The following is a 24,253-nucleotide window of genomic DNA, read 5'->3' on the forward strand; positions in this document are numbered from 1 at the left end:
GCGAATTAAAATAAAATGTACATTTTTAAAAATATTTAATTGCATATTAAAAAATTCGGGCAACAATAACTTTGATGTGCACCCATGTATTAAACAATTAATGTGCAACAGATATCCAATTGTTAAGATATAAATTTTAAAAAGGTTGGTATTAAAACTTACATAGTAGCACACAAAATGGTCAATGACAAAATTGAGGTTTGTCTGCTGCAACCACTAGAGAATAGATATTTACAAATGTGTGTGTAAATATTTTCGTCCAAAATGAGTGGTTTTAAAAAGTTAAGTCGGAGAATTTCTTCGAGAAAATTTCTGATACACACATGCTAAATTATATTCACAAAATACAAAAAATTGAAATAGAAAAGAGCAACATACACGATTATTTTTATGTTTGAATAAATATCTTCTTGGATGCAAATCCTGAGAAATAATTTTTTTTGCACCGGTGATATGTAAAATTTCACAGAAACGAAGAAACTAGGTTTTATTAACGAGAAAAGTATTTTAAACCCATATAGATTTTTTACGAAATCTGTCCGCAAAAAAATGACAACTAATATATTTTAGTTCGCGGGCCACAAAAAAAGGCTTCGCTGACCGGATGCGGCCCCCGGGCTGCCAGTTGGAAACCACTGATTTAGAGGAACTGTAAAAATTGCCATGACGACAATGATGCTTATTTAGTGTTCATAATATGTATAAACTAGGAGGTTTCGCCCCCTGCTCGCTGGCGCTCGCCAACCCCCGGAACTGCTTTCGCAGTTCATTTCGGATTGCTTTGCAATCCGATGCTCGCTTTGCTCGCTCATTGGATACGTTCTTAACGTCTAGCTTTTGTATACTTTTTTGAACACTGAAGTTCCGAAAACTTTTCACCGCAGAAAATTCTAAACCTGTGCATTTCATTATTAATTTGAAATTGCAAACAGTTCGCATATTTTTTCTTAATCACACTATTCTAAATTTCAGTTGTTGAGAAAAGTAACTGTTGTAAGTTTTGTTTTAAAGTCTTTCCCACCAGAGTGCTAAAACCATGGGTTGTAAAACAATATGAAATAGTACTGAACGCCGGATGTAAAGCATCGGCTTCGATGAAGATAGTTTTGTGAGAATTTATTTGATAATTTGGTGAGAATTCACCCGATTAGATATATGATGCTCACTACGTGCTCTTGCGCGCCGAAGCCTATCAATTAAAACGTATTAGCGTTTTATATAATATAGATTAGCCATATGATGCTCACTACGTGCTCTTGCGCGCCGAATCCAATCAATTAAAAATGAAAACTGTTGCCAGCGCGAGAAAAGAAATATCATCGGTTTTATTGATACATACATACGTACGTATTAGCGTTTTATATAATAAGATAGATAGATTGAAATAATAGAAATAACCTATCTACTTAAAAGTGTTAGAGAAAAGGTGATCATTTTGGTGATATTATTATTTGCCATATGCTTAATTAACCAATGCTTAATTAACATTGGTAATATGTATTTATTGCAACGAAAAAAGCAAAGATAGTGGAAAAAAGGTTAATGGGAATTTCGTTCAGGGGAAGTGTAGAAAATCGTCATACGCAGATGACGCTTAGCTGATTTTGGTAAACGTACTACTAGTTTATGGTGATAGACTGCAGTTTTAATAAGAATTCAACTTCGGGTTTTTCTTAGTTCTAGAAAATACTTTTTCAGTGATAGCAAAGGTCGTGTATTAATATTTTAATGAATTATAATTGAAAGAACTTTTTTCACCACTACTTATAAATATTTTAACCAGTAAATTAAAATTTCTATAGAGAAATGGTCATGTTCCAAAGTCCTTACCAAGGTCTTTAAAGAATTATATTTGTTTTTAAAATGTTGACTTTAATTTGCTGCAACCGCCAAATGTATTTCTCACAAACTTCAAATGAAGGGTTATGCACTTTTTCAAATATACTAAGATAGATTTAAAGTATTGTATTAATATATTTGGTGATTATTAAAACTGCACTGATACAAGGCAGTTTTAATACTGATACTTTTGAAATAAGTGTCGTATGCTTCCTAGAAAGGGATATGTACCGGAGAAAAATTACTTGATACCGGTACATTTTGACTATTATGTGTTGGATGCCAAGTGGTGCTAAATACAGTTGGCACTTTCTCATATATTTGTTTTTAAAATTTCGGCTCTAGTTTTGCTGCAACTGACAAATATATTTCTCATAAACTTCAAATGAAGGGTTATGCACTTGAGTTTCAAATATACTAAGATAGATTTAAAGTATTGTATTCATATATTTGGTGATTATTAAAACTGCACCGATACAAAGCAGTTTTAATACTGATACTATTGAAATAAGTGTCTTATGCTTCCTAGAAAGGGATATGTACCGGTGAAAAATTACTTGATACCGGTAAATTTTGACTATTATGTGTTGGAAGCCAAGTGGTGCTAAATACAGTTGATCTTTCTTCTGATAGGTTGAACAACAAAAAACGTGTTTTGCTTAATATAATAACGTAAAGCCACCGGGAAGGGCGACAATCAATAATAAATAAATAAAAAGGAAACTATTTTAGCTTTTTTAATTGAATTGAAGAACTTAGTGGAAAAAATCAGGTAAGTGACATTTTCAGAGAGGCAATAATCAGGGTAAGAAAAATTAAAATGGCCTCCGAACAATTTTATTACAGATTTATTGGAAGGCTGGACTAACAGTTCTTTGTCTTCTTTTATTTACCACTGGTTAATTAGGAAATAAAAACCATGCAAATTTACTAAAAACTAATGCGAATTAGTTATGTTAAGGTAAAAATGAAAACCAAAGATAAATTGCTAAGAAATTATAAGGGCTTTGTGTACAATAAGTACAATTTTGTGCATGCACTTTCTTAACTATCTTACATTGCTAAGTAGAAAAAAGAGCATTGTTTTCACTGTATTTTTTCTCGCTTAATCGAATGAGACCAAATGCGAATCAAAAGGGCTAATATTTCAAAAGATGAAATGGAATTTTTCGAGTAAGAAGTACTATTTTTGAATTGTACTTATCAAGAAAAAAACCTTTAAAACGTAGAAACTATTAGTCCTATGAACTCGAATTTTATCTCATTCAAATTAACATAAAAAAATTACAATAAATAAAAAAATTACAATAATTACAAGTTTATTAAATCATGTCAAAAGAAATAATTTTTATACCTGAAAACGATTGCAACTTTTGAACTATTCATTCTACAACATCAAGTAAAGTCTCATTAGATTCGACATAAGAAAATAATGTATGTGCAATTTGTGCATGCGCAAATCGTTATACGCAAATGGGTATCACAATCCCTACGCGCAAATGGGTATACATGAGTAGATGCGCAAATGGGTACACATTTGTACTTAAAACCCTTGTTACTCTTAAATTATTAGTCTGGTTGTCTCTGGATTCATTTCTTTCGTGCGCGAAAAAAATGCAAAAAATACATTGGAAGCAATTCCTTACTTGCCAGTTTAGAAAAAAATAAATTTTCTCTCTCCAATCATTCCCATTTCCTTAAAAAAAGTGTGCAGAAGAGAGTAGGGAGTTTTCAGGTATAATAAAAGAACTAAGTTTTTTGTCACAAAATATCTTTATTAATTTTTCATGAATATTTTTTTTATATAAATATTGCCATAAAAGTATAAAGGTAAAAAAAAAAAAAAAAATCGGACATTTACGATATTTTCTTTTCTTTTTAAAGAAAAGATTATTTATTCTCAAATTTTCTGTCGAATCTAAAATTTTGAGAAAAAAAGCAAATTCTAATTTAATTAAAGCAAATATCACAGTATTCAAAATTTTAATAATTTAAGTAAGCAGAATTTTGCATGAGTGTATCAAAGGATAATATGTGTATTATTTATCTCAATACAATATTGAGATTTATTTAATAGTAGTAAAATTGTACAATGGTACGATACAATCTATCTTACAATGGTCAGGAAAAAAAAAGAGAAAGGAAGAAGAAACGATTTTATGGTTATGAGAACGTCTTATTTCTTTTATTGCTTTAATGGTCTAAATCTGCTTTCTTCATTTAGATTAATTATCTGTATTCCTTGTTATGATTAATTTAGGAGATGCTTTTAGGGCAAATGCTTTGCCTTCGAGTGTGAAATCCACATGTTATGAAAATTTGAATACTAAGACTTATTGTATTATGATTATAGTAACTCGCTTTTGTGTTTGTGAAGATACACTCTTGCAATCGAAATGTTTCCTACATTTTAATAGAAGCACATTGCTGAGATAATATTCGCCTTTGTGTCTGTGAGAGTAAAATCTTGCAATCGAAATGTTTCCTACGTTTTCATTAACTTCAATTGAAATAGCAGATGTGTCTGTGAGGATGGAATTTTGAAATCGAAATGTTTCTTACGTTTTCATTAACTTCAATTGAAATGGTCTTTGGGTCTGTAAGGGTGAAATTATTGAATCGAATTATTTCTTACGTTTTCATTAACTTCAATTGAAATGGTTTCTGCGTCTGTCAGAGTGGAATCTTGCTATCTAAAATGTTTCCAACGTTTTCATTAACTTCAATAGAAATAACCTTGACGTCTGTAAGGGTGGAATCTTGGAATCGAAATATTTCCTTCGTTTTTATTTACTTAAATTGAAATGGTCTTTGTGTCTGTGATGGTGGAATTATGAAATGGAAAGGTTTCCTACGTCTTCATTACCTTAGTCTGAAATGGTCTTCGTGTCTGTCAAGGTGGAATCGTGGAATCGAAACGATTCTTACGTTTTCATTCAATTAAAATGGTCTTTGTGTCTGTGAAGGTGGAATCTTGCAATAGAAAGTTTATACTTTTTCTGCTTCCAACTGCAGTTAACTCTAAACCGATGCCGATGCATGATGGCAATTCAAGTTTAAATTTTTTTTTTCTTGAGACCACTACAAGCAGAATTTTAACGTCAAATAGAATTTCAATCAATCAAAATTCCAGGCACTTTTTGATTAACTGAAGTACATATTGTACCGGCGTTTTATTCCTGTTCTCATCGTTACAGATAGAATATTTCACCAGAGGGAATTTATTTTAATCAAAGTGTTTCAATAGTCTGGTGATAAAATCTTAACTACAGTTTTTGGTTCTGATTACAATAAATGTGTTCAATCATTTCTCGACCACTGTAAAGGAGACTTTATCATCATATATATTCGGTCGCAAGTTTATTGAGTTATTTTTATTTATTAAGTTAAGTTATCAAGTAGTTTAAATCAGCAGTCTAGTCAAACCAATGTCTGATTAGCTTGATTTTTCAAAACCGATTTTAGTCTCTGAGCTGGATGACAATTGGGTCATTCAAATATTACTTAAACATGTTTTTGGTCGTTTTCTCCTTCTCCTCTTTGTTCAGCGAAACTAAGCAAATCGCAAACCCCTACCATTCCTACGAAAGAATGACGCAACCTCCCTTGTTTTTATTTAAACTGACGTAATCTAACTTCAGGGCTGAATTCAAATAAACGAAGTAACATTGCAGGAAGAAAAAAAACTCATATTTGAATTTATTTTGTAAATTCGGAGAAGAATATTTTTCAGGAATCTTTTCTGCATTTTTCCAGTAGTTTTTAAAACTCTTCATCTCTGCATTTCTAGAAGAAATTTCTGTACAACTTTTCTTTCTCTAAATTTAACTTTTAATTCAAATTTCTAAGCGTAATCCCTCCCCCCCACATTTATCATAAGGATTTATTTCTTGAGTTTTAAGAAAAGTTGTGAAAATAATGTGGAACTTTTTTTTTACGTAAGCACTTCTCGTTTCAAGCAATTCAAATTTCTAAGCGTAATCCCCCCCCCACATTTCTCCTAACGATTTTTTTCTTGAGTTTTAAGAAAAGTTGAGAAAATAATGTGGAAAAAAATTTCCTGCGTAAGCATTTCTCATACCTGCCCTCGCCCTCGTAAGCAAAGCACAGACACCCCATCCTTTCGTTAGGTGCTTACGTAATATTTGAGCGGCCTCAATAAAAGTTTAAATCGTTTCCTAAACGTTGCGAGCAAAATTTATCGCCAATCGCAATTTCGGCCCCTTTTAGACATAAACAAATAAACTAAAATAAAACGAAGGAAAATAGCGAAATAAAATAATACTTAAAAAAAAAAAAACTATTTTTCAAGTAGTCATAAAAGTAAAAAAGAAGCCTTAAAAAAAGAAGAAAAAACGTTAGAATTTGATAATAAACTTATTCACTATCTACCTTTACATTTTTCGTTACAAAAAATAAGTGAAGCATTTTCGTAACAGACCGTTGTGGTCAGACCTCCATGACTCTCTGTTACGAATTTCTGCTTGACCAACAGAGGGCGCTTTGATTCGCAATAATTTTTGATTATGGATCACTCGCGTAACAGATTGTTATGGAAGGCTTATTGAGAACCCTAACAAATATCAAACATTCATATTGTTTGTTTTTATTGTTTACAATTATTAAATTTGATTATTTTTAAATATAGTCTCTTTACCTAATGCACCATTCCACATTGAACCATACTGTAATATCTCCTCACCCACAAATCCCGCAATTTCGGAATTAACAGTATAATTTTGACAATCTGGTTTGCATTACGCTCAAGCCGCCTTTACGTCCCAGACAAGCTGGTACCTATCGATTTGAAGCTGAGTGGGCTTTTAGCCGCTACTAAGAATCGAACCACAGCCCTTCAGACAGCTCAGTTCTTGAATCATCGCAATTCACGCTTTTTTTGTGGAAAATATGATGAAAATCAAATTCTTAGTCTACTGGTAAAATAGTTTATAAAATTCTTATTTTATTTTCAGATACTTCGAACAAAAAAAAATTTCGACCCCGATAAAAAAAGGAAAAGAAAGGAAAAAGAAAAAGAAAAGAAAGGAAAGAGAAAAGAAAAAGGAAAGAAAGGAAAAAGAAAAGAAAAAGGAAAGAAAGGAAAAAGAAAAGAAAGCGAGAGAACTAGAATATTATAACTTGAAATGATAATGAATAAAGAAGAAGAAATCAACTTAAAGTGAAAAGAAGCATAACTTGCTCATTTAATTTAATCTGTTAAGTATCATAAAGAGACGAAAAGAGCGAATTCCAAATCCAAGGTAAGCGAGATTAACTCACTGTGAGGAATCAAATTCACACAATATTAACTCTTAAACCTGTTTAGGGATAAAATTTCCCTTTCATAGGGAATCATAAACATGTTACATTGTTTCTTTTTTTATTGCCCAAACCTCAGCAAATAACAGCCTCAATTGATATTTACCAAAGGAAGACTGCGAAAAAAAAAAAAAAAAAAAAAAAAAAAAAAAAAAAAAAAAAGAGAGAGAGAAAAAAAAACTACATGAAGATGATATCTGCTTTGAATAAGTAATGTTTAAACCCAACAACTTTCTGAAGATAGATAGAATTAATGGCCGCACACGTACGTTTTTACATAAGGGAGGGGAGGACGAGAAGCTAGCTTATGTAATTGAGTAGAATCATTTTTCATTTTATGAAAGATTCTAGTAACGGGTTGAAAGATGTTTGTGGAATGACTCTTTTTTTTATTGTCAACTGTCTAGAGGTCATCATCTCTGTCTGAAAGAAAGTAATACTAATATAATTAGTCATATTAGAATGTTAGATATTTAGACCATTTTGTGATATATTTATTAAAGTAATTCAGCTGGCGTATCTGACCGTGGAGCAGAATTGACTCAATTGAACAGAAAGTTGACCGTGAATCAATTTCTGTTCAATTTGGTTCTAATTTTGAGTCAATTTCTATCCGATTTTTTTCAATTTTCATCTAATCGCATGAAAAAATATTAACTTAAAAAATATTCGAATTGAAGTATAATTACATCTTATTGAGTTTAGAGCAGGGGTATCAAACTCAAAAGCTAACTTGGGCCAAATAAACAATGCTTAACTTTAGAGGGGTTGCAAAAAAGAAAAAAAGTATCAGTGTTCATAGAAACAAATATTTTTATTTTCAATAGTACATTGTAATAAACATATATAAAGTAACATTATTGTTTGATATTTGACATCTCTTCTCTGCTACTATCTTTCCTATTTCGGGAGAAATTTTATTGGCCGAGACTACTTTCAAAATTGATCCAGCGTGAGCGTTATTAATACGGTTTAGGACAGGAGATTTATTTCCATTCATAACAGAAAATAATTGCTCGCACTGATAAGTACTTCCAAACTTGGAAAAAATTTCATACGCGAATTTTTGAGTACTTTCAAACTTAGCAGGTAAATATTTGTAAAATTCAGGCACACCCACTTCAATGAATTTTGCTTTCAAATTTGAATCGTACCATCATACTTTGTGCAGGATTTCGCAGTTTTTGAACTTTGACACGTAAAAAAACTATGTTAATTCAAACTTTAGTAAAATTTATCGATATTATATTCATAACTGGACTCAGACGAGTGAATTTGATCAATATTGGCATTATTTGTATGTAATATTTACGAATAATAAGTCAAAACATACCTTGCACAAAGTAGCCCCCAAATGGGGCTACTTTGTGCAGCGATTGGAATTCAGTTTAATAATCATGTTTTTAGTAAAATATTGATATAAAATTGCTAAAAAAGTTAATTGTTGACATTTTTAAAGACAAAAACATCAAGATATGTAAAGATATTAGTTTGAAAATAATTTTCAGCGTTAAAAAAACATTTTTTTTGAAGAATTTTTTCTTAAAAAGAATGTTTATTTCAAAACATTTGAGTTTAAACAAAAGGAAACCATATACATTTTTAAACATTGAAATGGATGAAATTTTAAAAATAATAATTATTACATATTCATTAACATTTATAATATTGTTAAATTTGAACATAACATCCTTGAATGAACATGACAGAACTTGCTCTTCAGTTTCTGTCAAAATCACCTGATGTCCTATAAAATATATTTTTATGTGTTAAATCGTTTGATTAATTCATTAGAAAAATCTTTGCAGAAGAAAAATAATAGTTTACCAGGAAGTTTCACGTGTTTCTTGTGAATTTTATTAGAGATAGTATTTCTGTGGATTTTGTACTTCCGAGATACTTCTGCAATCGACATACCACCAGCAACTGCTTTCAAACATTGTTGCAGCTTTTCTAAAGTGTCATCACGGTAGTTTCTCGTTCCTGGTACTTTTTTATAACGTCTGACCATTTTTCTGTCGAAAAAAAAACGAATGAAACTTTGCACAAAGTAGCCCCAAAGTGCATTTTTTTTCATTTTCCGTTTATTTGTTATTAATTTTCAAAATTTTTTTTAACGCTAACATGATATAATTGTTTATTAATATATAAATAAATAATTTAGCACTTACGACAATTGTTTCATCAACGTCTTTGCATTTCACAGCTAAAGTTTCCACGCACACTTTTCGACATCCGACGTTCTCGGAAAGTTGTTGACATTGGATGAACGAAACACACTCTGAGATTGTTTCAAAATTCGAAAAAATGTTTGTAGTAATAGAAGAGACTTCTATCTTCAAATTCCACACATTTTTAACGTGAAATAAACATAATAATGAATAGCAGCACTTGAAAAATGCCAAATTCGAATTTGCACAAAGTATCCCCCGCTGCACAAAGTAGCGCCGAATGACGGTACTGAATCTCAATCACTTTCATTTGGGTATTACTGGGTACTGAGTTTATATTTATTGAGAAAATCGAAGAAAACAAACAAAATTTGTCTTCCAAAGAATTAAAATCTTTAAACCTTGTTTCAAATTCTGTTCTAAGATTAGAAATTTTTTCTGCGTATTTTTGATACGAGGCAGTTTCCCTGGAATGGCAAGTGGCGCAAGCCAATTAGAATTTTACATTTAAGCCCGTGCAATTTAAAATGATCCTCGTATAGTTTATAAATAAAGTATATTATAATTTTATATGCTAGTTTCTATTCTAATTCACATTTCTATTTTATTTTTACTTTGCGTCGGACATATTGACAGGGCCGCAAAAATGTTCATCTCGGGCAGCGAGTTTGACACCCCTGGTCTAGAGAGAACTGACTTACTCGTATTGAAGTAAAAATTTATATACATAAACGCAGAAAGAATTAACTCAATCGTTGTTCTAATTTAAACGCAGTTTCATCTGATCAAGCGTGAGAAGAATTGACTTACATATCGTTCGAATTGAATTTGGCGTACAATTTTATCTAATCATGGGTAAAAAATATTAGCGTAAGAAATTGCTATGCTATTATTAAAACCAGTGATGCTTATTTAATTTTAATTTGTAATAGGTACAATTTTTATTTTATTTTATAACCATCGTTGGACAGTCGACCCAATTTTTTGGGCTTATGACTGCCAATGTGAATGAATCCGTGGCCTTGTAATTTTCAAGGGAACTACTGGATCCAGTATTGGGAGAAATTTGCCTTCATGGAGGACTTTTTGATGGAACTAACCAGTATTTCGTTACATGTAGAAGAAAACCACGAAAACATCCTTCGGTTAGCTTGACAGCAAGGGGATTTTAACCCATGATCCGTCTATCACTGAGGATATTTTACGTCAGCACTGTGGTCGGTGCAAGCCGCATGCGAAATTCGTATCGACCAGCCATCGTTGGGATTCGAAACCGGTTCATTTCATTGGAAGTCGAACGCTTGAGCCATCACGGTTCCACAGGTACAAATCGAAATAAAAATAAGTTTGTTCTGAAAATTTAAATTCATAGAGAAATGGTACAAGTAATTCGGGCAGAAGGAATATGAAAAATCGCCATACTATTTTTGACATCATTGATGCTTAATTAATTTTGATAATAGGCACTTTTGATATTATGGTAGTTGATGCAATTTTAATTATATGTTTTTAGTTATATTTGTTACAGTTAGTATATTTGATACATATTGAATTGCGTCAATACTGTGCAGCTTTAATGTTGAAACTGTGGAAAGAGGTGTTTTACAGGTGTTAGAAATGGATAAGTACCAGCAAAAACCGCTCAGCTGTAGTGAATTTTGACCATAAACATTTGACCACGAATTAAAGCATCATTTAAAAAGGTATTGGATTTAGTTAATTTTTATTTTATTAGGATGAACTTCTTTAAACGTAGTTTAATAAATCTAATAACGCAAAGCCACCAGAAGGGACAGAAAATAATAATAAATGAAAAAAATTGGAATTATTTCATCTTTTCATTACGTTAGTATATATTTTTCAGTTTTGAACATGATTTTGCCGAATTCTCCATAACAGATTTATCTATTCTCCATCATCAATTTTAAAAGTCAAGATTTTTCGCTATCAATCAATTCAGTTTACAAAATGACTTAGTGTTATTTTTAAGTTTTAATTACCGTTTACTTATACATTATTTAGGTTTAATAAAAACGTGGTTCAAAATCATAATTATAAATAAACATTGAATAAAATTAAATATTAGAAAACTTTCAAATATTTTAATTAGATGACGCCACACCCCATGCCATCCACGTAGATTTTAATTATGCTTACACATAACGGATAAAAGATTAAAAAAAAAAAATGACCCACAAACTAAGTAAACTGATCACGGTTCCCAGTCGAACACCGAAGTCAAGGCGTATCTCTGGCTGTGGTCAGTGAGCAGGTGGGTGACCACTTTCATCAACCTGTGTAGGGACAGAGGGTGCGCGTAATCGGTCCTTGTTAAACTGTTCTACCATAAAGTGCTCGACTTCACGCCCAGGTCGTCGGGCTACCAAAGCACGGGAGCCATCCTCTCTGCAGAGGATCAAAATTGCATTGGCACGTCTTTGGATCACCCTCAGGGATGCTTCCCAGACCGTCGCCAATAGCCCATTGTGTAGCTCTAATGCGACGTAAATAAAGTACCTACTTACCGAACAGCTCTAATGAAAAGTTTTGAACAATTTTTAGGTTCTTGGTCTCGAATTGTCCCTTACATTCCTTGTTCGGATTTCAAGATTCTTGCACCAATTGTTCTAGAATTGTAAAAGAGACACACAGACTCAGAAACTCTTCCGTCAGGTTGCCTAAATAAATTGGTTAATTCGCTACTTTGTAATTGTCACCCTCATTTTACTATACAATATTTATAACCAACGAGAGAACCTCAAGAGCTCACACTCACCAAAAATGATCACATTTAGTTTAGGTAAATATAATCGATATGATCTAAATTTAAATATTTAACTCTATATTGACCTGCATAAAAAAAGCAACAAAAAAAATTTATAATACTTCTTGAAGGTTAATTACATAGTTATCGTTAATTCTCTTTGACTATTAATGAACAGTGTCGGAACAACCTGTAATATTATGAAGGATTCGAATTTTCATTGAATTCAAAGTTTTCTTCGTACCTTCGGAGACAAAATATTGAGGAATTTATTTTAAATTTTTTAAAGTCTTGTTTACAAAGGTAGGGGAGAGTTGGATAAAACGGGATAGTCGGACAAAACGGGATACGTCGCCTAGGGACCAGACTATTGCAGCTCTCTAGTGGACAACGACAGAAACGCGTTATTCGACCGTGATTATATCTTTCTCGGTGCGTCCCGCCTCGAGATCACTATTTGATAGAAAGTTGTAGGTCTCAGAACTTCTTTATTCTATTTTTTTGCCATTTCCTACATTTACGTGCGTTGTTTTTTATATTGTACTGCCTACATATATGGGAATAAAATTCCGGTGAGTATTAAATTTAATTAACCATTTATTTACCAATATTTTTATGTGCAGTCTATCTAATTTTCTTTTCATATTTACGCAGCAACCATGTTTGTTTCAAAAAGTGACGGAGTCGGACAAAACGGGACACTTGTGAGTTGGATAAAACGGGATAGAGTTTTTCATGTCCCGTTTTATCCACCTATTTATTTATTGGATTATTACATTTTAAAATAGCCATATATTAATGTAGGCCTAGGCTTTTTAAACAACTTATTTATATTAACTATATATATTTTTTGAATAATTTAGTCTCTTTATATAGTAATGCAAAATTTGTTTATTAACGTTCATTATTAAGCATTTTATTTTCGACTCTAGGATTTCACATCTTTCTTTAGAACTAATTGTGATGTATTTCTCTGATGAAGACTTCTTTATACATAAACAATTATTATACATAAACAATTATTTATATATTTACATTATTTATTATTTTATCTTTATATATATGCAAAAAATTAAACATTGTAAACCCTATCCCGTTTTATTCAACCCAGGTATGCTAAAACGGGATATGCAAGAGTTTGGAAATGAATTTTTTTTTCTATTTCGCTGTCATTAAAATTAGTTGAAAATATGTTTTTTGTGTGCTTCAATAAATGTTGCAGCTACAAAAAAAATAATGTATTGTTTTCCTAAACAGATATTCCGTAGTAAATAAAAACAATAATGGTATCCCGTTTTATCCAACTCTCCCCTATATGTTCTACTAAAGCACGTTATTAATGCATCGAAAATTTGTTGATTACTAAGGAGGTCAAAAGTTAAATTCATTGTAAATTTTTGAAATTCCCGTAATTTTATGAAATTTAATGTAATTTAATGAAGGATTCGAATTCCCCTGGAATTTAAAGCATTTCTTCTTTAAAGCAATAGCTTCGGAGGCAAAATTTGGAAGTATTTAGTTTAATTTTTTTAAAAATCTGATTTATATAGGCTCATGCTCTGAATCATGTTATTAATGCATCGAAAATTGGTCTATTGCTAAGGAGGTGAGAAGTTCAATTCACTGTAATTTCATGAAATTCCCTGTAGTTTCATAAAAGATTCGAATTCTCCTAGAATTTAAAGTATTTTTCTTTAGAGCAAAAGCTTAGGAGGCAAAATTTGGAAGTATTTAGTTTAAATTTTTTTAAACTCTGATTTATATAGGTCTATGCTCTGAATCATGTTATTAATGCATCGAAAATTGGTCTATTGCTGAGGTGGTGAGAAGTTCAATTCACTGTAATTTCATGAAATTCCCTGTAGTTTCATAAAAGATTCGAATTCTCCTAGAATTTAAAGTATTCTTCTTTAGAGCAATAGCTTAGGAGGCAAAATTTGGAAGTATTTAGTTTAAATTTTCTTAAAATCTGATTTATATAGGTCTATGCTCTGAATCATGTTATTAATGTATCAAAAATTGGTCTATTGCTAAGGAGGTGAGAAGTTCAATTCACTGTAATTTCATGAAATTCCCTGTAGTTTCATAAAAGATTCGAATTCTCCTAGAATTTAAAGTATTCTTCTTTAGAGCAATAACTTCGGAGGCAAAATTTTGAAGTATTTAGTTTAAATTTCTTCAAAATCTGATTTACATAGGTCTATGTTGTAAAGCATGTTGTTAATAATATTTCTCCATATTAATTATAATTTCTAAAACTCTATAGATGGCGCTCTGCGCAGTAATGTAAAATCATTAGTTTTCTAATCGGTTTCCTCCATGACACTGTACCATTATCATCACCCTTTTTGTTATTAAATATATATTACGTTAAAAGGCGTTTGTTACGATTGAAACCCCGAGATCTGAGATCATATCATCGTATTTAATGCATGTTATTAATGCATCAAGAATTGGTTTATTGCTGAGGTGGTGAGAAGTTCAATTCACTGTAATTTTATGAAATTCCCTGTATGAGGGATTCGAATTCCCCTAGAATTTAAAGTATTCTTCTTTAAAGCAATAACTTCGGAGGCAAAATTTGAAAGAATTTAGTTTAAATTATTATTTTTTAAATCTGATTTACATAGGTCTAAATCTCAAGTTTGACGATTTAGTCATAATTGGCCTAAAAATGGTATACTGATGTCTTAAAATCTCAAGTTTAACAATTGAGTTAAAATTGACTTACAAATGGTACACAGATATCTTGAAAGCTTAAGTTTGACGATTTAGTCATGATTGGCTAAAACATGGTATTCATGTACCTTAAAAATATTTGGCTAATGGCAATTTTTTAAATTAATTAAGAATTTATTTAATTTGCTTATTCTGAAATTATTGCTACTAACTGAGGAATGAAAATGGTTTAAGAATTCTCAGCAGCTTCAGTTTCAAAAATTTAAATGGAAATGGTTTTGAAAAACATTTCATTGTACTGTAGCAGTTTTTCTTTGATCAACTACCATACAGAATTTTAAGGTCTACAAAATTTTACAATATTTATTTATGCCCATAAATTCAGTTTCCTCGACTTCATAATAACAGCAGTTTTTATCAGATGATAACTGTTCTGAATAAAGTTTTCACGTAGTTCAAATTTGTAGTAAATAATTTTGTTTACTTATTTGTAAATTTGTTTAAAAATCAATTGCACTAAATATCTTCATTAATTTTTCCCATTTCAAAACTGTAGCAATACGTTTTTTCTCATCTTAAATAAGAATGTTTGTTACTTGTCAAAAAAGTAAGCATTCATGCAGTTATAAAGTTTAAGTCACGCATGACTAATAATCTGCCAATTTTAAAATTTTAATACGACCACCGGTTTGCGTACTGCATCCCAAAGAATGGGTTTTTCCATAAGAATATTTATTATTTATTTAAGTTTTATAGTTAATTGTGTCCATATATGCCTTTCATATTTATGCATGATTAATATTGATTTATTGATCATTTACTTTTTCTTCTTCTCATTCCTGTACGAAGAACAGGTATTCAACTAAGCCGCGATGGCTCAGGGGATAGAGCGTTCGTCTTCCAATGAGGCGAACCGGGTTCGAATCCCAGCCTATACGAATTCCGCATCCAGCTTGCACCGACCACAGAGCTGACGTGAAATATCCTCAGTGGTAGACGGATCATGGGTTAGAGTCCCCTTGTCGTCAGGCTAACTGTGGTAAGTTCTCATGGTCTTCCTCTCTATGTAAAGCAAATGCGGGTTAGCTCCATCAAAAAGTCCTCCAGGAAGGCAAATTTCTTCCAATCCTCGATCCAGGAGTTCCCTTGTCTTCTGTATTGGGTTCGGAGTTGAACATTAGCAGTCGTAAACTCATAAAATTTGGTCGGCTGTTCAACGACGGTTATAATACAGACGTAACATTTTATAATATGACTTTTGGAAAGGTACTCTTGTTAACACACCTTTCTTTTTCTTTCTTTTTTTTTCTGCAAAAAAGTGTAGTTATGTAACATGCATTATTGTTATGCATTAACTAACCAAACCTTTTTTGAATATATATTCTAATATTCTCTGCTTAAGGCATTTTATATGCATTCCAGTAACCCCTGCCGGAATTACATTACGTGCAAGAACAAACAATTTTTTTTCTTCATTTGTGCCAGAAATAACAGTTTCAAACATTGTTTCAATGTTGGATAATGCAGCAGCTGTTTAATACACTTGAACAAATAATGGAAACGCATCTGTTCAAGGTGAAGACGCTCTGAACCAAAAATTTCGATTTAGTATTAAGTAGTTTTAGTAATCCTTTATTCCAAAAAGTCACTGAATATTACGACTCTCAATTACGTTTTTTTCTTTTTATCCACAATTTAGGTGCCTTACACATGAAATAGCTGTGATATTTTTTAATATACAGGGTGTTCATAAAGTCCCGGACCCATTTTGATGTTTAATAATTCATAAAATAATAAAGATAGATTAAAATTAATAACATAAATGGTTAGATAGACTCGAAAAGTTTCATGACCCTTGTCAATGAACTTCCACGCGTGCCCCCTTCTTTTATAGAGGTTTACAACAGATATGGTAAGCACCATCCCCCGCAGGAAAAACTGTTGCTATGAATGGGTGAACCTGGTCTGCAACTATGATCAAGTAGCTTACAGACGTCAGGTATTGTTCTATGAGGATTATGGGTCCTTATGTGTCACATGAAAACATTGCTCCTGGGCGAGAAACCATGAAGAAAATCTGGGCGAGCCCATTGTTATAGATGAAGGGTGGTCATAATGTAATGGCTCTTCGGTGTATATATATATATATATATATATATATTATGAGCCAGTGTTGGATTTGTCTCTTAGCAACTATTTCTTTCTACTTTGTCTATAAAATGAGTGTATTTTGATCCTCAACTAGCTACAGTAACTTCAAAAGTCCCATACTTAAACTTCTGCGAAAGATTAGGGATTTCGTTAATTCTAATAATACCCAGCCTTGAAGATATCTGCCAAGATGAGCTTGTCGGCATCGGCTTGTCGGTGTTGAGCATTATACTGAAAGCAGAGGAAAGAAATAAAATTGTTAAATATCATTAATTTATAAGAGCTTCCTTTCTTAAATATCCCTTAAGTCGTAACGTTTTTTAAAATTTTATCACATATTATCAAATTATTATTTTTTTTTTTTAATCTTACCAAAACGCTACGGTAAAAAAAGTGAGCTTTTTAGTGTTCTCATAGGGACAGAAACACGATAAATTTTACCATATTCTGGTAACTTTGATTATACTTCTTTTTTCAGAGTGGTGTAAATAAATTTTATATTTAATGGGCTCATTTTACGTAACAAATGTCATGATTTGAGTTACACTATGTAATCAATTACGTTACAATATGCAAATCGTGTATGAGACAATGTTTTAATTTCGTAAGGATGAATTTGATGTTTAATCGCTTCTTGCAACGCAGCCAGTTAACTATAACGCCTTACTCATTGTGTTTAGATTTTTACTTTTCTTTTTACATGGTTAACAATAGTTTCGTGAATTGAATTTCCTTGTACTATTCGCGATCGCAACGCTCGAGTACGCCGTCTAGCGGGAGCCTGTAAATATCGGACATTAATTTATCACGTTTTCATTTAGTTCCATCAAAGTCATTGACTGAATCAGACGCCATTTTTTTAGCAGCAAATAAGAAACAAAATTTCCCTAAGGAAAAGGCCGAAGAACTTGAAAAAAATCTCCAGAATATTAGTAAATCTTTCAGGAACAGAACACGCCAAACATTTGAAGAAAAATTCCTCAATAATTTTTAATTTCTATTATCAACAAACTTGCAACTGATGACTTCCGATTTCGGATACTGTTACAGATGTGTGTATTAAGGTAAAATGCATTTCTTCTGTCTTCAATTCATTACGAATTAAAGTGAAGTCAACATTGCTTTCGTCATTCCAGTGAATAAATATGAATTCAGAACATACAGAATTGTAATAGTTATAGCATATTCTTCTTCGTTATGGAATAGTATATATTTCTGTATCCATATAATTTGGAAAACAACAATAAAAAATTATCCAAGCTACTTGAAATAGTGCCATTTGTGCTGATTCTTAATTAATTTTATTCGTTTTCTTGGTAAGTATTTTTTAGTTTTGAAAGAATAAGTTCAACTAGAATTCAGCTATTCTGTTTTTAGCTACATATTCAAATTCATATCAATTATAAAATTTTGCTGTGTAGTATGTTATCTAAAAGTAATGAAGGGATAAAATATGTATCTATTATTTGAGAATAAAGTTTTCAAACAAGGAACTTATCATTTTGGAATTCTCCGGGAATTATAAATCAGGTAAGTGCAATGATTTTTACAATAAAAAATTTGCTTGTAAATATTTTTTTTTCATTTGATGATGGTTCTCTACAGAATGGTTTCTTACGTCTGATTAAGAACTATAAGAATAATAAAAAAAGAAACAATATGAAAGTTTTTATTTCAATGTAAAGAATTCTTAAAATCGTTTTTTTTATCCTAAGAATTCTTTATTTTCCGTTTTTTAGTTTATAATTTTTTGATAAAAATTGTTCTCAAAATACTTTTTTTGAAAAATTAAATGGTATAACATTATGTGTTATGTATACTTCTTGCATATTCTAATGTTTGAAGTAATATGATTCAGAAAAGTATGGAATAAAAATTCGGTACTTACTTATTAACGCCACCGCCTCTACAGATTTGGCGGTTTTTAAGTGCCGCCAATCTACACTTAAAATTTTTGCGACAATTCCTTAAAATAAAACACTTTATTTAAAATTAAAATAGTCAATCGGATTTCGGTGGAAAATGAGCCGATATAGAGATTAGCTAGCATAGATTCAAAACAATCATATCGCCATATGAACTCTGATAAATAAGATTCCAAATGAAATAACATTTCCAAAACGTACGTTTACCAAGATAAAGTTTCATGTTGTGGGAATTGGCACATTATCGTTTTTTCGGTAAAATATTTCCCTCCTGAAAAAATAAAATTGCATCTTGTTTTGTTTTTGGCAAATCCCAAAGACGAATTTTCGTAGCACTAAAAATGGCGACAAAAAAGAATTGATTTTTTGTTTTTGCTTCGTCAGCATTCTTTATTTTACGTTTCTTAGTTTCTAAATAAGGATTTTTATTGAAACTTGAAATTTTTGATAAAAATTGTTGTCAAAAAACTTTGTTTACAAAATTAAATTTCATAAAATTATGAGGCTTATGTATACTTTTTGTTCATTTTAATTTTTGAAGTAATATGATTCTTAAAACTATGGAATGTAAAGTTTAAATAGGCCTTTCATGTTAAATTTAGTAATACTATTTCTCGGGCATTAGGTTTTAACTCTTATAAGAATATACATATTTTTTTTCTGTTAATGTACAAATATTTTTCCGATGTGTTTTGGATATTCCTTCTCTAATAAAAAGAGATACCATTTTGTTTTCGTTTGCATAAGAAAGAATATCAAGCATTTTTCTTTTTTAAATTTAATTAGCCACAATAAAGAAGGAACGTTGCAATGCTACATTAACGACGTCTCTAGAGTAACTGAATGACTGTTCATATAGAAATCGCAGGTATTAGTCTCATACAACAACGCCCCCTATAGTTGTTCGTTGCGATCGCGAATAGTCCCTAAACACTTTAACTATATGTGCTTTTGTGAACCAAATTGGAAATATAAAAAATTATTTAATTTGAAAGATTAGTGAAATGTTTAGGCATCGCATCTCATTATACACAGAGTTTTATTGTCATTTCTTCGTCAGGCATATGCACAATCTAGGACATGTCAATCTTTTATCTGAAGTTGATCTAGAAGGTGATCAATCTCAATATAGATGTTTGAAATGTAGTTATTGTATTGTCCCTTTCTTACTAAGAATAATTCAATAATGACGTAAAAATACTCCCATATGCAAATGGAAACTTGTTTATTATTTTAAGCAATCATAGAAACCCTGCCATTAAACTTCACAGTCTGTTTTGTTAAATGATATTTTTAATTCAGCTATTATTATTGTTACCAACTTTTCAAAATTTAGACTAATGTTTTTTTTTAATCGCAACATAATTCCGGCTGCTTTTTACTTCTATTGAGAAAAACTTTATTCTTTAATTAAGTATCTGTTTTATTGTTAAAAATTTCTCTTCAAAGCAAAGAAAAAAAATTAAAAACACGTTTATTGCAGAAAAGATATTGGCACTGATTTCATTATCATGCAAATGATTTGTCCTAAACTCCATCATTCCAGAAAATATAAACCAAAAATTATATTATTGAGAAAGATATTGAATTAAGTGTAGATAGGATGCAAGTTGTTCAACTTTCAACTTCGAAACTTTCAATGTTATTTTCCAATATAAGTTTTATATATTGGTAAAGGGCAAAAACTTTTCTCATTTTCTATTTGAACAGCCTAATTAAACATTATAATAAATTTATTAACTTTTCAGTTTTCAATTTTTTACTAGCAAAAAAGTAAAGCATTATCTTTAACAGCCCGTTGTGGGCTAGAAAGATCATTGAGATTACAGTTTCGTGAGCAACGGCATGAATGTGGCAAAGTGATCAACACTGTGCACATGCAGCCTTTACTTACCTAGGAAGCTGGTACGCGCCAATCTGAAACTAGGTGGGCTACAAGCAACGCCTGGGGATCGAACCCCGGTTCTTCAAAGTGACAGTCTAGTGACTTAATCACTGATCCACCGCAGCACAAATTTCTTACTAGACGCAGCACAGTAATAAGTACTATAATTAATTTCGAGACCTGAATTTTTGGTTTACGGCTACAATACGAACGGCAAAATTACCAAATGTGTTAAAATATCATATATTTTCATTTTATTAAACAAAATCAAGTTTTTTTTTTTTTAAACCAGAGTTGTCATTACTATGTAGAACAGTAATTTTACAGTACTTTGTTTTTCTTCGTGTGGAAAACGATACAAAAATAAGTTTTTCAAACTAACCATTATTTGCAGCAACAACGGAGGAGCAATCTGAGGACTAAATTAACGGACGTTCGTGCAAATACTTCGGTAGTTTCTCCAAAATATTAAGGATTCGTTAACCGAATGCAGCAAACTGTACTCTCTAGCTCCTTCCGCTTCTTCAATTGATTTTAAAAATTGTCTGTCATATTCGGTATACTCCGTTTTTTAGTAATAATGTATAAATAAAAATCCTATTTAATTTGAATCGAGTCTGTCTGAGGACCAAACTGAGGACTGAACTAACGGACGTTCGTGCGAATACTTCAGTAGTTTGTTCAAAATATTAAGGATTCGTTAACAGAATGCAGCAAACTGTACTCTCTAGCTCCTTCCGCTTCTTCAATTGATTTTAAAAATTGTCTGTCATATTCGGTATACTCCGTTTTTTAGTAATAATGTATAAATAAAAATCCTATTTAGTTTGAATCGAGTCTGTCTGAGGACCAAACTGAGGACTGAACTAACGGACGTTCGTGCGAATACTTCAGTAGTTTGTTCAAAATATTAAGGATTCGTTAACCGAATGCAGCAAACTGTACTCTCTAGCTCCTTCCGCTTCTTCAATTGATTTTAAAAATTATCTGTCATATTTGGTATATCCTGTTCTTTAGTAATAATGCATAAATAAAAATCCCATTTAATTTGAATCGAGTCTGTCTGAGAACTAAATTTAAGGACTGAACTAACGGACGTTCGTGCGAATACTTCAGTAGTTTGTTCAAAATATTAAGGTTTCGTTAACAGAATGCAGTAAACTGTACGCTCTATCTCTTTCCGTTTTTTCAATTGATTTTTTAAGTTGTCTGTCATATTTGGTATATCCCTTTCTTTAGTAATAATGCATAAACAAAAATCTTATTTAATTTGAAGCGAAAACAATTTTTGGGAGAATAGTCAAATATTTCGAGGAATGAACATCGGATAGAAAAAGTGAATATAGTCATATTCAATATTTTTTTCAAAAAATATCTAAAGATACCGAATTCCATCTTTCAACCTACACCTCCTTGGGTGAGGTAGGGGCAACTTAGAAATCTTAAACACGAAACCCTATTTTTTATTGCCGATTCGGATTTTCCAGAAAAAAGTCACCCTACTTGAGTTATAGGTACATGCATTTTGCGACATAGATCGTTCTGTAACCGAGAAAAATGAAATAGGGTACAAGCTGTTTTTTAAAAAAAATTTCCGAATAAAAAAGTGGAACATTCTTATTTGTGTGTAATTTTATTTTCAATTAGATTAAGAAGATATAAATTGACAAATTTAAAATAAAACTAACAGGTTTTTTTTAAAAAAAACTTTTTCTTCGAAAGAAACACCGAAATATTTTTAGTTTAATTAGTTTTTATTTTTAATCTGATGTATCTGGAGTTACTACCATTTTACACAGTTTCTAACCTTTTTAATTATCCCGATTGTAGTGCCGTTTGTGAAGCAAAATGCATAAACCTATACCTCGAATAGGGTAATAGGGTTATTTTTTCCTAGAGTATCCGAATCTACAAATAAATAATAGGGGTGTTCACATTCAAAATTTCGAACCGCGCATATATCTCATGTACATATAGTTGATTTAACCACCCCATATACATATATAATTGATTTAACCACCCCATATACATATAGTTGATTTAACCACCCCATATACGTATATAATTGATTTAACCACCCCATATACATATAGTTGATTTAAATAATTAGAGATAAATGCAAACTATAGGATCCAATAATTTTTTTCGTTGCAATGTGTTTAAATCCTCAACCTTGTTTTCCATGTTAAAAGCGATTCGGCTCAGTTGGACATCTGTGTAATTGAATGTAGAAAAGAAAATTTAATACACTTCTTCATACAATTTACTGTGGTCAAGGTTCAAAAGCCGCACCTTTTAAGAGTTTTTTTTTTAAAGCAACATTAAATGAACTGTCCTCATAAAAATCTCTCACCGGGGAATATTCTGGTTAACTATTTAGAGGAGGTGTTCGGTGAATCAGTCATATAAAGTTTCCTCGCCTGACAACCGTATAAACGAAATGAAAGAAAATAATTTTTTTTAACAAAAGTAATGTTATAACCACATTCTTAGATAAATTTACATTTTATATTTACGTGACTGATTTATTTGTACTTCTGCTTAGGTGTTCAGAGTGATTAGAAATTTTTTTTTAATAATTTCTATGAAGTCATCTTTTAAAAGAGACTCTCCATTAATGTGGTTACGCCTTTTTTTTTCAGTACTATTTGCTTTTTTTATCACAAAATAATAAGTTTCAATATACCACAGCACCTCTTGATATATATTACATAAACATCAATATATGTCAAGAGTTATAGCGTAGTATATCACTTAACATCTATTCACATATATTAGACATATATTCCTATTTATTATATATTCATCTATACATGGACGGGATAGCCTGATAAAGAGAGTAAGAATCACAAAAATTTTATCTTTGTACATAAAAAATATTATGTTTAAAATGTGAAGAAATTGATTACATCGAATGGCATATTTTGACATAGATATATCTTCAATTTCAAAATTTAATTTTAATTTAAAATTTAAATAAAATTTAAATAAAATTTAATTGAATTAAATCCAAATGACAGAAATCCCGCTTTTAAATTAAGCGAAAACAAAATTTAATGTAATAAAAAAATTATAACAAATTAATTATACAGTTAGATCTGATTCATACCAATAATCTCCTTTGAGACAAAATGTAATAAAAGTTTCCATAATAAAAACTACAAAAATTTTTTTTTGACCCAACACATTTTATATAACTATTTATAGACATTATTCTCAACTTGACATATATTAACCAAAACCGCTGCAAATTAAATTTATATTTTCTTATGTCATTTCGTAACTACTTCAAATTGAAGGAGATTTTTTTCCCTGCTGTTTCATACAAATTAAGAATGGTTAATTTGACACATGTTTAAGGATTTCTGCCAGTTAACTGTAAGAATTTGAGAATAAATAGTTTACTTAATTAGTATCCTTTCCAGGAAAATTAAAGACACCTACTTCGTCGAACACCAAACACACCCTTTTCTATCTGATGTAAATGTCTTTGAAATAAATACCCTCCCAGATGTACTTA

The 24,253-nt window shown here is 30.9% G+C and overlaps 2 long non-coding RNA genes across 5 annotated transcripts in view; one reads left to right on the forward strand and one right to left on the reverse strand.

Moving 5' to 3' along the window:
* LOC139426938 (uncharacterized) overlaps positions 1-7,136 on the forward strand; it is a 63,101-nt gene extending 55,965 nt beyond the window's left edge. For all 3 annotated transcript variants that reach the window (XR_015429224.1, XR_011638062.2, XR_015429223.1), the window contains one exon: positions 6,813-7,136. This is a non-coding gene — a long non-coding RNA (uncharacterized LOC139426938). The remainder of the gene's footprint in view (positions 1-6,812) is intronic.
* Positions 7,137-7,276: 140 nt separating this feature from the next.
* The window catches only part of LOC147804059 (uncharacterized), a 67,894-nt gene continuing 50,917 nt past the window's right edge, over positions 7,277-24,253 (reverse strand). The window contains exons 3-4 of one of the 2 annotated variants that reach the window (XR_015429226.1): positions 8,986-9,173; positions 7,277-8,905 (exon numbers count right to left, since the gene is read on the reverse strand). This is a non-coding gene — a long non-coding RNA (uncharacterized LOC147804059). Of the gene's footprint in view, positions 9,174-24,253 lie in introns of both variants that reach the window. The other variant, XR_015429225.1, reaches the window with a different exon arrangement.

The sequence above is a fragment of the Parasteatoda tepidariorum genome, chromosome 9 (genome assembly GCF_982258835.1).
Source record: "Parasteatoda tepidariorum strain Cologne lab strain chromosome 9, Ptep-v5.0, whole genome shotgun sequence".
Classification (NCBI taxonomy): Eukaryota; Metazoa; Arthropoda; class Arachnida; order Araneae; family Theridiidae; genus Parasteatoda; species Parasteatoda tepidariorum.